This window comes from Ostrinia nubilalis, chromosome 5, assembly GCF_963855985.1.
Source record: "Ostrinia nubilalis chromosome 5, ilOstNubi1.1, whole genome shotgun sequence".
Classification (NCBI taxonomy): Eukaryota; Metazoa; Arthropoda; class Insecta; order Lepidoptera; family Crambidae; genus Ostrinia; species Ostrinia nubilalis.
In genome coordinates, this window is record NC_087092.1 from 18,366,240 (window position 1) to 18,384,588 (window position 18,349).

Here is an 18,349-nt window from a genome sequence, read left to right on the forward strand (position 1 = left end):
ATGAGCAGCATAGTGACATTGACGTAGTGACAGAAACGTCAGAATAGAGGGACGCGGGCGGGTAGATTAAGTGATATATCGTATTTAAAATGTGAATGAATGTGAAAGTTAAGTATTCAGTGTTTTATTTTATGAAATGTAAAGGTCAAAGTACGCCACTGGATTGGATATGACTAAGGCTTTTTAGCATACCTGAGAATTGACTAGGAATATTGGACTATAGGTATTATTTGTTTTGGTAATGATGGTTAATGGTTTGTCTAACATGTTAGCATAACCAAGATGTGTCACCGGCAGGCGGCCCGCGGAAGGATCGCGCCGCGTAGGCGATAAACACGATTGCGGCGATAACTGCGCCGCGTCGTCACCGCCTCCATGCCTGTACACGGCCTTATTCGGCGCGATTATGCTCCGTAATAACTAATAAAAAGGTTACGACGATATTGAAAGTGTTATCGCTAGGAAGAACGAGCAAATCGTGTGTTCACTATAGGACAATGCAGGCGGAGAAAGTAGATATGGTTTCAATGATATCAGGCTAGAAAAACGCATTCTTCCTGGATGGGTACTACGTTCCTACCTATGTTGTAAAACATCATGTTTCTAACCACAGATAAATAAGATTAGATACTGAGATACCTCGCTGGCTCATTCGCATTTAAAACATTGGCAATTACTTTATTATATTTTTACAAGCTTATGCTAACAACATTATGGTAAAACAATTCCAGTATCTAGATTTCACTTTAAGATAACGTACCTTTCGTGTTTTGTAAGATTTCAAGATCCTTTAGGAATATCTAATAAGATTTCCATTCCACTAATGATATTAGCATACCTATCCTTTTATCCGGTCCATTATCTCAATAGTGCTTTCAGTTCTTGAGTACCCAAGTAGTGCGTTGTTGTTTAGTCTGCGAGTCTCATTCACCTGCTTGATTCTTGGCTTTCAGCAAATCCTCACTGGTGAATGAACTGAATGTTTTCAGTAATTTAAGCAAAATCCAACGAAAGGCTATTTGTGTTGGTAGGTATAAGTAGTTTATTCCAAATAATTTTACTTAGTCTAATAACTATTTTATAACGGAGCTTTAGTACATGTCGGAAAACATTTTTATTTTCTTGCGTTTATATGAACATGCCAATATGTTAATAACCAGCCCATATGTAGACCCGAAGTGGTGTTAGGGCAAGCTGTATTTGGGGCGTGTATATAAGCGCCCTGGAAAGAGCCTAAGTTTTGAATAAAACATTTGAATTTGAATTTATGGTTAGCTACTGCCTCTAAAGTATATCACAACTATCCCTACTGGAACACTGCCTACATAGACCGTGTTATACGTATGTTAGAACACCAATCCTCCTCGACAGAACAATCCTTCAATGACATCAGTGAAGTGAAACGCAATATGGCGCTTGGAAATGTCTCGTGTGATCGAACTAGCGCTGCGCCGCCGCAATCTCGTTAGCGCCGAGATAATAGTGTGCCTCTAGTGCTGCCGGGGGGCTCCTCAAATACCGCCAAAGGGGATTGTTTGACTTAAATCCTAGTGTACCTTCAAAATATGTGCAGTAAATTAGGCAAAGCTAGAACACGATACGATCTCTCACATAGATGGTCTTTGATAGGCTTGATTTCAATAGTTAGATTAATCAATAAATCTTTTCTTGAAGATTTTGTAAGCTATAGATATATTTTTTTGTACCTAATTTTTAAGATGTTTTAACACGTTCGGCGTTCCCACTTTCCCAGTGCATAGCCCGCCTAACCCTCCCCAGTGACTCCCGTGCGAGGTCCAGCTGGCGTCGGCATTCAGGGAGTAATCACTGCAGCCTGTTGTCCCAGCGTGGGCGTGGGCGTGGGCGTGACGATAGTCAATTCGTCAACGAGATTACGGTGTCCAATCACAGTAGTAGTAACGTCAACAACGTAAATTTAACGAAGCTTGGATCCTCAGTCAATCGAGAAAGCTTCACACCACACGTAACGAGAGACGACGACGATAATCACAATAAAAGCCTTTGGTAATACAATAAATCCATTGTATAAAAACAGAGATAAAAATATATATTATGTAGCACAATAAAACGTGCTTTTGATCAGGAAGAAATTAAAGAACGTTGAATTCCTTAAACCTGAATCCGTTCGGAAAACTCACGTTTAACCAACCTATTTCTCTGAATTTACAAATCTCTACAAACGTCTTTGAATGCTACATACAGTATCTAAATCAGCGTAGATTTGAATCTCTTACAATAAGTAGCAAGGAAACATAATGAAATGAAAGGTCGAGTAAATTTCCCACACCTGGCGGTCTCCAACGAAAAGTAGCCTTGGCGCCGATTTGAGCACCCTAGAGGTTGGTGCACACTTAAGACCACAGTAGTATGTATTTCGAAATTGCAAAGGAAATAAAACCAATCCACAAGTCAATTTTCCTTTGGTATATTAGAAGGGGTTGTCCTGTAGCGGAGACTTAATGATCTGATGATGAAAGGAAAACCCATTACCACTTTACAAAGCCTGATGTAGCCTGATGTGCTGTCGACTGTACCTATTCATTGTTCGGTATATCAGTGTTGTACACTTCGCTTACCAGTAAGGAAACAATTGTTTACAAAATGAAGTGATAACCACAGTCAGTTGTACTGCAACCGGAGTAGTATTGCTGCGTCATAGCAGTGCCCTTGCCCTTCGTGTATCCACGGAAGACCAGAGTCGTGGTGTTCCTTACGACATACACCTCGACATAATGCTGAGTGGATAACGTTTCGGTGACACGCACATTACCTAGGTACTTTATTTAGTTTTAGTTTTGTTATAATTATCTGGATGTGTTTTGTGTCGCTGAAAAAACATTTCATTTCATTTTTAGAGGACAAACAATGCTTCAGATCAGAACAGATTCAATTCTGTTTACTATGAGTTTACAATTTTATGTTGGTTTCATTTCAACACTGTATACTTAACGTGTTTCCTTTGATCTGATGAATAGCAAATATTAAACTCGAATACCTAAAAACAAGTTTCGCATTATGACTACTGTTGTTATGGTGCGATTTTTACTGAGCGGGGTATCGTATCAGCATACTATTGCCATGTATTTTTTAATGTCTAATGTAGGTATTTTATGTTATGTTATGCAGAATAAAGTTTTCTTTATCTTTATTTATATAATAGAAACCCCGTCTAAAATAATACTTGTAGAATTAGAAAGTTAATGCAAAACATTTTAATACAAGCGCTAGTAACTACATAGTATTAAGTTCAGTATGTGCACTGGGCCTTACCGCGGGTGGAGGTCCACAAATTACTTAAGGCTGCGGTGAGCGAAATATATTTAATTAGCAGCTTTTCAGCGATTTACAAGACGGGGCGCTTTTTTAAAGCGCCTTTAGCGGCTTCCGCTGAGACGGCCTGAATAGATCAATGTTCGGCTATCTGATTTTTTAAAACTCATTCAGGAAATGAAGTGTTTATGTTTAAGCTTCTTAAAATCTTTAATTGTTTGAAAGCATGCATCTTTTTAATTAGGATCTAGTTTAATCCCAACTAATATTATAAATGCGAAAGTAACTCTGTCTGTCTGTCTGTCTGTTACGCTTTCCCGCTTAAACCTCGCAACCGATTTTGATGAAATTTGGCATAGAGATAGTTTGAGTCCCGGGAAAGAACATAGGATAGTTTTTATCCTGGTTTTTGAAACAGGGACGCGCGCGATAGTTTTTCTGTGACAGACAAAATTCCACGCGGGCGAAGCCGCGGGCGGAAAGCTAGTACGAAATAAATTCTAATTTTAATTAAACAAATTGGTTTAGGTTTACATAGTCATCATTATTCCAAAACAGCACAGTACTTATTACAGCAGTGTCTATATGAAGCCTACTTTCGCTTGGTCTATGCTGTGATATATTTTTCCTGTTTACGTTTTGTAAAAAATAGTAATAAAATAAAAGTGGTAGAAAACTGAACCATTAAAATTGAACTCTTTTTATATTCGTCGTAAAGTTTATGAGCATAAAAATAGGAATATTATCGACATAAAGCCCTACGACTGTAACTCGCGCAGATAAGTGATTCGCGCCGACTGTGCCGCGACACGTTCCGTGCGCGAATATTTTACGGCACTTTTATGTGTTTACTGTTTATCAACTTGTTTTGATCAGGATTTATGTATTTGTAATGCAGGTATGTACCTGCTAGTCATTGTTCTCCAAGCCCTTAGCATGTTCGCATTTCAATCAAATAAAGTGTACCTACCTACAATATCCTACCTTCAGTGTAGATTGAAAACTTAAATAAGTACTAATCTTCTCTTTTATACTATCCTACTTTCTACACATCGCTAAACGTGTCCGAACACCAAAAATTTTGTCTAGTACTAAATCGTTAGTCGAGCCATAATTAAAAACGGTTTTTGTTAATAGCGAGTAGTTTAGTTACTAAAGGCGAGTTACTCTACTTAATTACTACACTAGTGCGAACAAAGCTTAAGATTTGTTCGCACTAGTGTAGTTATTACGACGTCGGCCGTTTGGTGTAGTGGTTCGAAACGGACTACTATTCCGGAGGTAGCGGGTTCGATTCCCGCACAGTACAAACAGTTGTGTGCATGAACATATTTGTTTGTATTGGACTGGGTGTTTTCTATGTATAATAAGGTAGGTATATATTTACAAAAAAAAAAAGTATTTAAGTATCCGTTGTCTAGTACCCATAGTACAAGCTTTGCTTAGTTTGGGACTAGAAGCGCAGTGTAAAATGTCCAAGGATATTTATCATTTATCATTTATCATTTATCATTTCGACTTACCTCATCGATGACAATAAGGCACGAATCCCAGCGGTCTCTGGACGGTGTCGGATTCGTCCCCGTAGGTCGCGAGCAGGGAGTCGCCTCGAGCGCCGCTTCGGCTTCAGCTTCAGCTTGCTCGACTCCGATTCTTTCTTGACTTGGGCGAGGCACTGAGGGTGAGAAACACGGTAAGATGTTTTTGGAGGTTCCACGATGGCGTTTTTAACATTGTGTTTAATAGGTGTAGGCCAAAAGTTTTCCAAGGTGCCCAGATAATCAGTAAGTTTTGTAAACTTCAAGCGTAAACCGAATTTAAAATGTACTTAGATAACCTAAAAATTATCAACAGAGTAATGCGTCGATAACTTTCCAAGGTATTCTAGTGCTTATTTAATAAATAAACACAAAATAAGATTCAAGTAATTTTTACATTTTTAGGAGATGAGGCTTTTACGACGGGAGCTTTTTAAAAATAAAAATAAAATTCATTTATTTTTGCAAATAGGCTTTAAAAAAGCGCTTTTACACGTCCCAATATTAACCCTACCACTGCTTCGGGACAATAAATGGGCCAGTGCTGAGAAGAAGCAGCGCAAGAAACTCAGTCACTATTGTCAGCCTCCTTTTCAAGGTTTTACAGTCTTTAAAATATACAAATTATAGTCATAAGTATTGATGCGAGCTAGGTAGTTACATTCCAAACATTTTTATCCTTTATATAATCATCAACTTTATAGTAGCCCTTTTTCATTAAGGTGCTTTTGATATGTGCTTTAAATTTATGAATGGGCAATTCTACAACAGTTTGTGGTAATTTATTGAAAAGTTTAATACATTTCCCCATAAATGAATTACCAATCTTGTGCAGTCTGAAATTTGGAACGGCAAGTTTATTTTTGTTTCTTGTATTGAACTTGTGTAAATCACTCTTTCTAGTAAATTGCTCTATATTTTTGCGAACATATAAAAGGTTTTCATAAATGAACTGTGAAGCTACTGTCAGTATATTAATCTCCTTAAAGAATTCTCTCAAGGAAAAACGGGGTCCAAGGTTATAAATGGCCCGCACTGCTCTCTTCTGCAGAACGAACACAGTTTCAATGTCCGCAGCTGAGCCCCACAACAATATGCCGTATGACATTATACTATGAAAATAGCTAAAATAAACTAGCCTTGCCGTTTCAATGTCAGTTAATTGCCTTATCTTTCTCACTGCAAAAGCAGCTGAACTGAGCCTTGCTGACAAGGTTTCAATATGAGGACCCCACTGAAGTTTAGAGTCTAAAGTGATTCCCAAGAATGTTGTGGAACTTATGCTATTTAATGGTTCATTCTTCACCATCAATTGTGTGGGAACCTGCCTCACATTAGGTAAGGTAAATTTAATGCACTTAGTTTTGTTTGCATTTAACAATAAGTTGTTAACAGTAAACCAATGCAAAACCTGTGAGAGTGTGTCATTTATATCATCAAGGTTTACTTTACCTCTATCAACTTTGAAAATGAGAGATGTGTCATCAGCAAATAACACAATATCACATAGATCTTTTACAAAGTAGGGAAGGTCATTAATATAAATAAGAAATAGCAAAGGTCCCAATATCGATCCCTGCGGCACACCCATGGTAAGAGGTGCTCCAGAAGACTCAGTTCCATTAATACAAACTTTTTGCTTTCTGCCTGTGAGATACGAGTTCAACAGATCAAGTGCCTCATCCGAAACACCATAATGTCGCAATTTTTTTAGTAAGGTTTGGTGGTCTACACAATCAAACGCTTTTGAAAGGTCACAAAAAATACCAACACTTTAAACTATAAGTTTTATTTTTATGAAACTTTACAGTCAGTATTAAGTACGAGTATTATTTAAACATCAGAATAACATAAGGCTATAATTTATAATGATCAGTGACAAGCCAAATTTGCGAAGCCGTGGGCAAAAACTAGAAATTAATAATTATTACTGTAAATTGAAACGAACAGGTTTGCATGCGAAAGTCAAATAAATGGTAGGTATACGCAATTGATTATAGGCATCGCAACATTTTTATAGCTTCTCCAATATCTAAGAATAGAACCTTTACAGTGGCGTCTTTTATGAGGACGGAGACAGATATTAAAACACAATAGGACTTGTACTATGAACTCGTATTTTCCGAGACATTCAGCTGTTTTTTCAGACATTTCCACGACACGCGCGGGGAAGTGGAGGGGGTAATGAAAAAATTAATTTGTTTCTTACGGGCGCTCCTCAATACCAGGTCACCGCCCTAGCACCAACGCAACTGTCGCTTACGTACGCACGAGTCAGCCAACAGTTCAGTTTATAGGCCATCGGTATCTGGCGGATATTTTGTGCGGTTTGAAAGCTGAACCTTCTTGCTTCTCGACACGGTTATGGTATTCATTCCCAAGTCGGACACTTAAGTCCTGAAATCGCATTGACTTTGTGATTCCCATTTGAAAAGGTATTAGGATACTTATTATAAGTAGCACAAAAAGCTAAATCAAGTTTTAGCTGAGTGAAAAACTGTTTAAAAGTCTTGGGGTCAAGTTTGATAAAAACTGAAGCTTCGATTTACATCACTAAAAAATATACTGCACACTGTGAATTTTTCAAAGATATTGACGCCTGTACTTATTACATAACGAAAAAAGGATTTTATGGGAAGCAATGATATTATGTATTGAATATTAATTCTGGGTGATGTCGGCCGACCTCGTTGCGAATGTGGCCCACATGCTAAGATGTGTAACGAACCGGTCTCACGGACAATGGACATGGTAACAAACCATTTTCGGGGAATTTCTGGGACAATCTCCCAATCAGCCTGATAATTGTTTCCGGGAAACAGAGGACTATAAACATTATGATACCACCTACAAGTGTGATAAGTCGCCTAATACAGACGAGACGAAACGAAGGACAGAGAGCCCATAGTGTAAGGACCACTTTAGTGGACTTTAAAAAGTAGGTACAAAAAGTGAAAAATAGACCCAAAATTCCGCAGTTTTTCACGTGCGTGCTCGCCCAGCGTGCACAGATCTTTCAAAGCTGCAAACATGGATGTATGACAGTGGTCTTAATAAAATATTTAAAAAATCAGAACTACACTCGACATCAAATAAATCGCACCTCCCGCGACAAGCACTTTCAAAAGTATGCATCCCCACTTCCCACCAATATTGGCACCATTTAAAAGCCTAGTTCTAAACTTCATTTCATTAACGGAATGGTTTTTACCCCAAAAATGTGTCTTTAGAGGATCCAGAGTCACTTCTTTAATAAAAAAATAAAACCGACTTCAAATGCGTGAACACAAAAAAAACTAAAAATTAAAAATATTGCGTATAAAAAAGTTCATCCCCAATTTTCCACCCTTGGGGGTGAAATATTTTCTTCAAATTCGCATGAAACCACCCTTTTGATAATACCTATTCAACAAAAAAAGAATCGTTCGAATTGATTTATAATCGGCGGAGATATTGCGTATAAAAAAGTTCATCCCCAATTTTCCACCCTTGGGGGTTGTTTTTTCTATTATTAAATTTAAATGGGACCACCCTTGAAGTATTACCTATACGCCGAAAAAAGATTTTTTCAAATCGGTTCATAATTGGCGGAGTTATCGCGTAACAAACATAGAAAAAAAAAAACATACGGGTCGAATTGAGAACCTCCTCCTTTTTTGAAGTCGGTTGAAAAAAAAAATAGGTAGTTACGCTTGAGCCAACTTTTATGGCTATAAAACTGTTAAGTTGGAATTAAACGCTATCCATCTGTTAAAGAGGACACGTGAGTTCATTATTTGGTTTTATAATCATAAAAATTGGTCTAATTGATCCCAGAGGGGAGCCCAAAGTGAGGTCTTTTTTCAAGTCACATTTATGGTATATGTTAATCATTTATTAAGAAATTAAATGTGTTTTTCTTTAAGGATATTTATTGGGCTTTCAAATAACACCAATATTGTTGGGGCACCATGATTGTGTCAGAAGAAAATCTTTAAAGTTCGCGTCGCGGAAGGTGCGGTTTATTTGATGTTGAGTATAGTTTGCAATTTCAGCGATTTTCCTGGTAAAATATGACTTGCCTATCTTCTAATTCTAATAAACCTTCAGGAAGGAAAAACATCTGCTATTTTCAATTACAGATACAATAAATATTTTTAAGCAATTGCTCCATACTAAGTTTTAACATTCGTATTACAAATACGAAAGTATTTTTGACCTGTGTTTCTGTCTACCTTTTTCTTATACATGCTTATTTAAATTAGGAGATAGTTTGAGAACCAGGAAAAATAGGGATGCTAATAATTATCTTGGGGATGAAGGAAATCATGCGCTCGTTTAAGTCTTTTTGTTGCAGACCTATATTCAAAACCTACAACTTAAATACAATATATCACTGCGGCTTGCGTGAGTATACTTAACTGGGGCGTAGTGTGAGTTACATCAAACGCATTCGATATTGACTGTGTTAAAAAAATATTTGAATTATTTATTTATTAACCGGCAGAAAGTGGTGACTGAGTTTGTTGCGGCGCTTCTTCTCAGCACTTGCCAAATGTTGATCTCGCAGCGCTGGTAGGGTAAAAAGATTATGAGACATGTAGAGGCTCCTTAAGAGCAAAATATTTGACGATTTGTAAGCACTATATAATAAATAGACTATGCAAATAAAGAAATTTTGACTTGACTTGACTTGAAAGTTGAAACCACATTAAATGTGTCAAACGCGTTTGGCCTAAACTCACACTACGCCCCCTAGTGTCACTTTGTTCAGTAAGCGCGCGAAGGCTGGGAGCAATTTGGTAACGTGTTTCCAAATGATGCCGTAAATCTTGGGGAACTTGGATAATCTGGATATATGACAAGCCTTTGACCTTTTGGAGCAAAAACATATTTTTCCTTCACTATTCATTTCTTGTAATTTAGGCCTTGAATTATGGCCTTTCACTTACATTTTAGTGCCTAAACCTACCTAATTAATTTATTTGTTTGTTTTCCGTTTCCATATCACATTGTGAGAGTAGGTACCTAAGTAACAAAGATTAGATAGTAAAATAGGTACCTACTTTTATTTTGTAGTTAAAATTAAATAATGTTCATTCGTTATCAAAATTTCTTAGCTATTAGCCTATTAGAGTCGCTTCTCAATTCTCTCTCTCGCCTTAGGCAGTTCGATTTTTTCAAGTTAATATTCATTAGTAGAAAAAGAATTGAAACCATATTATTTCATTTCCATAATTTTCTTTTTTTATAATAAAATTTATTTTCCTATTTGTAATTTCAGGTAAGATAAGGGTAGTAATGGCTAGGGTAAGTACGGCATAATCTCCATCTATCTTAAATTCAGTATCTCAGTTAGTGCCCTCTACTGGCGTGAATAGTAACTTCACCAACAGCGCCAAGCTAGACAGAGTAGCGCAACCGCCAACCACGACTCTACCAAGTGCCCGACACGAACAAGCTGTCTTGTGTTGTCAACAGATGTCGTTGGGTGTCCCGCACCTCGTTTAAAGTAAGTATCATTATTAAAATCAGACACCATTACATTAGCCATTCATTCAGTGATTTATCGTATTCATTCAATAACTAAAATGGCTTTGCGTGGATAGTAACTACCTCCTGCTCTTCGTCAATATGAAAGATTTATGACAACTCTACATTGCAATTTTGTTTCCTTGCTGATGTTATTTCATTTTACTTGGGTAAATGTTATGATTTTAGCAAATCCAATGACTGAAGAAGAGAGAAAAGGAAATTAACACCGGAACAGTTGATGTCATTAAACAATAGCATAAAATAATACCTACGACTTTGCTACTTATAAATTATTTTATTAGTGATTTACAGAGTACAATAGATACCTACAGATTAATTTAGTAAACAATGTCAATAGCATTGTTGTGTTTCGGCAGTAACGTATTCCACTCCGAGCACCCGCCCAAATAGCACCTGGCCTATTCCACTTAGAGCACCTAACGATATTTTGAGCAGGTGCTCTTTAGGGGTAGGACATTCAATTCCTCTGTGGTCAAGGATTCCAGGCGAAGCTCACTTCCATTTCCGGCTTGATCATCACTTTCCATCAGGCGAGTGCTCCAAGAGTGGGCCAACAGTACGCCGTGGTGAAGGAGATAGAGAAAAATCTTGCATTTTATTAAATAATAATTGAGCGATCGATATTTCATAAGTGAGTAAAGAATTAGAATAACGGCACAAGCGCTGAGCCCTCTAAGCCTCCTTGCGCGGAGGCGGCGTGAAGTCGCGCATCCGGATCCGAGCCAATGAGCCGGAGAAGCGGCGAGTATAGCCATTAATCATTAACATCGTTAATTGATACAAATGCAAATATATTTTTAGGTCGGTCATTAAAACCCTTTTTTAGTGCAAATTTTATTCGTTTAACTATAAGAAAAAAACATGTCTTTGGAAACCAAGATAAACATTCTAAAAGTAGTTAAAAAATCACAAGTGACTATAACATAACATACATAAATAATTATATTTATACATTGATAGCCATGGCTGTACTGGCTGGAAATGATGATGATTGATCTAAGATTAATTTTTTTTATAGTGAAAAAAAAATTTATCGATATTGCTACTATTGTTATCGTCGGCTGTCTCTCTTCCCTAAGTTTCGCCTAAGTTGGGGCACTGGGGCGCTTATCGAGGTGTCATAGTTCAAGCGAGAGAACAGCTGCGGGGCGGGCCGGGGGCTCCGCCGTCATCGGACATCGGGCGCCTGCGCCGATAACCGCGACAGCTGATTGTTGCGTTACTATTCCAACTAATTAATCATAATTTGTCCGCTTTGACCTATGCTGTAATTTCTGTGATTTTACAATTAAAGCAGTTTATTACAGGAAATCCCCTAACCCCTGTTTTTTTATACACTTGGTGGTTTTATTCTTAATCTCGTGACAGCTTAGATAACTTATTCAGGCGGAAAATGTAATGAAAAACTGACCCCTAATTATGTTCATGGAATAAAATAAGTAATAATAAATGACATCAACTTTTACTTAAAGTCTTAATTATATTTAAGTACCTACTTATCCGTTTCTGACACACATTTTGGTGCAGAGAGTATGGAAATGTTCTGTTCATAGGAAAATATATACGGTGGCCTAAATAGAGGAGTTAAAGTTCAGCGCTGGCGTTCAAAGGTCACTGAAACTACCAGTTAGGGCGGAGTGGGGAATAACGGACATCATCAACAAAGAAAACGATAGATTATAAGCGATATTTTTCATGATTAAAGAAACACGGTGCACAAAAATACAACGGCAACATTTGCAAATAACGATGTCCTTGTTTGCATTATTATCTTCTCAAACATTTACAAAAATAAAACTTTTTAAAACTACTTTTCATTTTATAGCTCTTGACATTTTTATAACAAGTTAAATCAAAGCAGAATGTAATGAAAAAGCACTGAGCACGTTTTGCAAAAATAACACATTGTTATATCTATAGGCTGAGTATCTACTTATGTTCACTACTGAGAAATGGATACAGTAACAACGTCATCGGAAAGAATCAAATTGTTATTTCGACATAAATAAATAAATAAGTAAAACATGCTGCCTACTATCGCCAACTCCACCCTGCCCATTCAATTCAAAGCAAGCACATTGTTTTGTTTTCAACACACTCTTGACAAATGGCTGTAAGTTTAGTAATGCATTCAACTGTGCCTACGAGGTTAAAAACGTTCAAGAATTCTATTTTGTGAATAGCCGTGAAGTATCGATAGAGCAGAAATAGGACCATTCCTACTTTTCCCATGGAAGTCGTAAGCGGGGACTAAGAGAAAAATATGCGAACATGAAGCCTCCTCTCCAACTTACCGTCTGATGACCAGGGGAGTGTTGGCCAAACCATTGCCTCTGGTAAATTAGGGAGGGTCGTTGTCCTGCAGTAGAGGCTATATGCTCTGACGATGAAGATGATGATGATACTTTTGTAAATAAGAAGCAAGTATTGTAACTTGGAACCTCTTGACTACACAAACTAACGCAAACAAAAATAATTTCTCGAAAACTTTTGTAGAGTACCTACCTATGTAATAATGCTTAAACCATATGTCCCTCCCTGCATGTATTGTGCTGAAAAAGTATTGGGATAGAAATAAATAAATGCGTGGTTTATCAAAAATATATGTAAGGTTTATTGAAGGTAAAATAAATACAAAAATATTTTCCTTTCCTGTATTTTCCTTCTATAAGGAAAAAACTTTACCCAAATCCAATAGGCAATCTCGTTCTAAAACCAAAAAATGCCAATACTGGGCATCAGTTTTTAACTAGTTCAATAATTGGTTCTGTTTCTAAATTGAAGCGCTTTTATAACGTTAGAATAATACCTAAGTATTTCAAATTATCTATAAAGGTATTCTGCTGAATCAAACCCAGTTTCAGTTTACGTAGCACCTATAATATTTCAGCATCGGGTTTTGTTGCCATATCAGGAAATTTAAGCACGATCATAAAGACGCTACCAAGAGACGTCCAGCCCGTCCCTAGCCAGGACATCGACGGCGATAGCTTATCGGGGACACATCGGCGCTTATCTATTACAATGCGCACAGAAATAGAGCAGCCAATATTTATACTAATCACTAATCGGAAAATAACGAAGTCTCTGGCAGATAGCGACGAGCCATTCTAGATTTTAACATAATGGAAAACAACCTCTGATTCCGTCATTGTAGAGCACAATTCAGATTGCGGGCTGGTGCTTGTGTAACGTAGATAAAGTTTGCCCCTTGACCGGCTGCTTCTCGAAGGAGTTATCTCAAGAACGTCCTATCGCGGGTCGGGCAGGTCGCGTCCGACTTCGGAGTGACTGGGACGAAATCGTGGAAACTTTATACTACAAGCTGTTTTCAAGAGTCATTACGAATCGTCTCGCTCGCAGGCTCGACGACTTCCAGCCTCCCGAACAAGCCGGTTTCCGAAAAGGCTTTAGTACCATAGACCACATACATACGCTAAGGCAGATTATACAGAAGACCGAGGAGTATAATCAACCACTTTGCCTGGCGTTTGTGGATTATGAGAAAGCCTTCGATTCGGTCGAGACCTGGGCAGTGCTACAGTCTCTCCAAAGGTGCCAAATTGACTATCGATATATCGAAGTGTTGAGGGGTTTGTACAAAAACGCCACAATGTCGGTCCGCCTCCAGGATCGGGATTCGAAACCTATCCAGTTGCAGCGAGGGGTAAGACAGGGAGACGTCATATCTCCAAAACTGTTTACCACCGCCCTGGAAGATGTCTTCAAGCTTCTGGACTGGAACGGATTTGGCATAAATATCAACGGCGAGTACATCACCCACCTTCGATTCGCGGACGATATCGTAGTCATGGCTGAGACCTTGGAGGATCTAGGCACAATGCTCGATGGCCTCAGTAGAGCCTCTCAACAAGTGGGCCTCAGAATGAACATGGACAAGACAAAAATCATGTCTAATGTCCGTGTTGCACCCACTCCTCTGAAGGTTGGAGACTCTACACTCGAAGTTGTCGACAATTATGTATACCTGGGACAAACAGTCCAGTTAGGTAGGTCCAACTTCGAGAAAGAGGTCAATCGTCGAATCCAACTCGGATGGGCAGCGTTCGGGAAGCTTCGCCATATACTCATGTCCGAAATACCGCAGTGTCTCAAGACGAAAGTCTTCGAGCAGTGTGTGTTGCCAGTGTTGACATATGGATCCGAAACGTGGTCGCTTACTATGGGCCTCATAAGAAGGCTCAAGGTCACCCAAAGGGCGATGGAGCGGGCTATGCTCGGAGTTTCCCTGCGTGATCGAATCAGAAATGAGGAGATCCGTAGGAGAACCAAAGTAACCGACATAGCTCGCAGAATTGCTAAAATCAAGTGGCAGTGGGCGGGGCACATAGCTCGTAGAGACGATGGCCGTTGGGGCAGGAAAGTTCTCGAGTGGCGACCACGGGCTGGAAAACGTAGCGTGGGCAGGCCTCCTACTAGGTGGACCGACGATCTGGTAAGGGTCGCGGGAAGAGCCTGGATGCGGGCAGCGCAGGACCGTTCATTGTGGAAAACCTTGGGGGAGGCCTTTGTCCAGCAGTGGACGTCATTTGGCTGAAACGAACATTGGGAGCAATATTATTATATTACCCTAGAAGCAAGTAAACATTAGGGATACCAGCTACACTTTCCTTATTAAATATTACAGAAAAGTTTATTTCTATACTGACCAACTTTTATTTTAAGAAATACGTTATCAAAATAACATAAAGATACCAATTATGTAATTCACATAGCAACTACTGATATCTACATTTGCTACAAAATGTTTACAATATTGAAATGTATGATAATGAGACGCGTAATTAAAGCAATATGCTTAATGACATTCATACTGTTTACCTAATAAGAAAATATTTTATCATGTCATGCCTATTTGCGAACATAAAATGAGTACCTACTTACAAGACAGCTTATCTCAAAGACAATGATGAAACTAACATTTTTATTGGTAAATAAGCTCTTTGTGTTGCAACTTAACTTGCCTTAATAAATTAACTCTTTAGGCTATATAACCTTTATACAAATGTACTAGCATACATCTATACTTATAATAAATCTGTAGAGAGGTCAATTCTGTACATGAAATATATTATCAAAATAACTATCAGGGGGTGATTAGTGATCGATACTGATGCCAAAAATGCAATCAGTAAAATTTTTGTCTGTCTGTCTGTCTGTCCGTCTGTCTGTCTGTCTGTCTGTCTGTATGTTCCTTATAGAAACAAAAACTACGTGACGGATTTTAACGAAACTTGGTACAATTATTCTTCATACTCCTGGGCAGGTTATAGTATACTTAGGAATTCCCACGGGAACGGAAATTAGCGGGAAAATCCTTTTGTATGAAAAATCTAAACCGCTTAAGTTAGACGCTTGAAATTTGGCATGCAGGTACCTTAGTAAACTTAAAGCTTAGTTACAACAGGATATTGCAAAATTCCCACGGGAACGGGAGATAGCGAAAAAAAAAACATTTGTATGAAAAATCTAAACCGCTTAAGTTAGACGCTTGAAATTTGACATGCAGGTACCTTAGTAAACTTAAAGCTTAGTTACAACAGGATATTGCAAAATTCCCACGGGTACGGGAGTTAGCGGAAAAAAACATTTGTATGAAAAAATCTAAACCGCGTAAGATAGATGAAGGGGGTAAAACGGGATCCACGCGTACGAAGTCGCGGGCGGCCGCTAGTTTGACATAAAAACATTAGAGCGTTCATTATTTTGTATCAACTTTATCGAAATATCAGCTATCAACAGTTCGACAGGGCCCTCATATTATTATCAGAGAGGGGCATCGTGTCGGGGAGGAGGAGGTATTTGCATGGCATTCGGTAATACACCGCACGACACCACGAGGGCGCGCCGGGGGGCGGCGGGCGCACTTGCCCAAACATCGCTGACCTGCTACTTACACAACGCTACTCCACTTTGCCGAGCAAACAGTTGCCAGTTGGACACATAATGCACAGCCACGATTTCTTTATTATAATCCACTAATAGAGTTACACAACTTGCAATGTAATTGTAGAGTCTCGGAAACAAGCGTCAAAATCACTATCTGCGGCATTTTCGAAGTTAGTGGTTAGTTAGATAGGTACACTAATGCGTAAGCACAAACATATTAATTATTTTAACTGTTAGGGAAGCTTTAATATTTTTCTCTTACTGGTTGCATCCTGCTGTTTCGCGAAATCTTTGTATTCGTCATGGAACTGCCTTCAATCGTCGGGAAACAATGCTACTCAACAAAAATGTGAATGAGATTGACGTATAGTTTCGTATGAAGCCGTAAATTTTTTTTGAGAATTTCGATATTGTTTCTGTAGAAAGTGGTTGCATTTGAGCATCATTGAGAATCAATCCTTTTTGTTTGATCCATACTTATAAAGACATCCTGTATACCTACCTATTTTCATCATCACCATCAAGTCATTTAGTCTCCGCTATAACCAATTATACCCTCTCTATTTTACCATCAAATCAAAGATTAGTATACACTCTCCACGCTGACCAGAGGGGTCTTGTCCTGGTGTCCCCAATTTCTCCCTCTTACGACTTCCAGGGCAAGAGTCGGGTGGTCCTATCGTACTGTACTCGAACCACACGGATACCTAGTGTCTATTTAATGTTAGTATCACCACCTACTCATTTAAACAGACTGAAAAACAAGTTAAGTATCATGTATGCGATTAAGTAATTTAAAACATAACCCTCCTTCTGGCGCAGTCGGGTGAAAAATGTAGGTACTCATCTGTACAAATAAAAATCTAGATAGTTAGGTACATAATGATCTCCACTTTGCCAAAAAAATCTACATCAATCGCTATAATTTCATCGTAAATTACTTAATTTAAAAATATATTTTAATTTAATAATAAATTAGGCCAACAAAACAAATATTAGAGGTAAGTAGTTTCATCACGACAGTTCGTCCAAATAACTTGTTTGAATATCTAAACCCATTAATGGGCAATTAAAAGATTCTGGTCACAATTTTGTGGAGGCCGCGCGATCCGCGCCGGCTCGTCTCTGCCGCGGTCTGTGCCAATGGAACAGGTTGCCTATGAGTGGCTTTTGCACGACACTACTTTAATTAAAATGTTGGGATCGCAACGATTGCGATTAGGTATATTGCGATGCGATCTATTTTTTTGGATAGAGAGAACAGATGAAATAAAAAAAAAATATGGTCAAAAGTCAATAGTGTAGTCAGAAGCCAGAGCTTTTTACAAAAACAAGCAGGTCATAACTAACGGTGTTTGGATAACTTGGAGCAACACCGAACTTTGAGGGCAGACAAGCTGGTGTCCAGGCAGAGCACGTCTGTACGAACATAACAAAGAAGTACCTACTTATACCGATAAATATTTTGTGCCATGGCCGCGATAATCAAGACGCATAATCCTCATTTCGTGGCGATTGCATCACAAACAAACGTTTCTGGTTCGAAGCACAGAGCCTGCACTTAAGTAATTACATTCACTACCATTTATTACGATAAATAATATTTTTGAAGTCCAATTGTCATGTAAGTGTAAAGCGTAACATTGTAACCACATTGTGTGCAATAAACATTTGAATATGCATTTAGGCATAATTTAGGTATTCCATCACTGCATTTGAAACACCTAACGATTGTTTCCTTCTATTATTAGCCAGTTTTTGTACAAAATAAATAAAAATTTGCAATTGATTACATTATATGGGATTATGGGTACGAACAATACATATGTATGAATTGATTTGGGTTTAAAATCTTGCCTCGCATTGTAAATTTTAATCGATGTCTTTCCTCTTGTAATATGTATGACAAACGAACGTCACCCATACACATAAATAGGTGTGCTAGAAACTGATTTAATAAACATTACGATTTAATTACCTTTAGCGTTTTATTGTTACGCTAAAGGTACATTCGTAACGAACTTTACCGTCTTTTGATGACAATGAAGGGAAACTTAGAACGTGATTATTAGAAT

General features: G+C 38.2%; 1 long non-coding RNA gene across 2 annotated transcripts in view; it reads right to left on the reverse strand.

Annotated features, from left to right (window-relative positions):
* Positions 1 to 4,848: 4,848 nt before the first annotated feature.
* Positions 4,849 to 18,349, reverse strand: part of LOC135072315 (uncharacterized) — a 74,205-nt gene continuing 60,704 nt past the window's right edge. For both annotated transcript variants that reach the window (XR_010257407.1, XR_010257408.1), the window contains one exon: positions 4,849 to 4,966. This is a non-coding gene — a long non-coding RNA (uncharacterized LOC135072315). The remainder of the gene's footprint in view (positions 4,967 to 18,349) is intronic.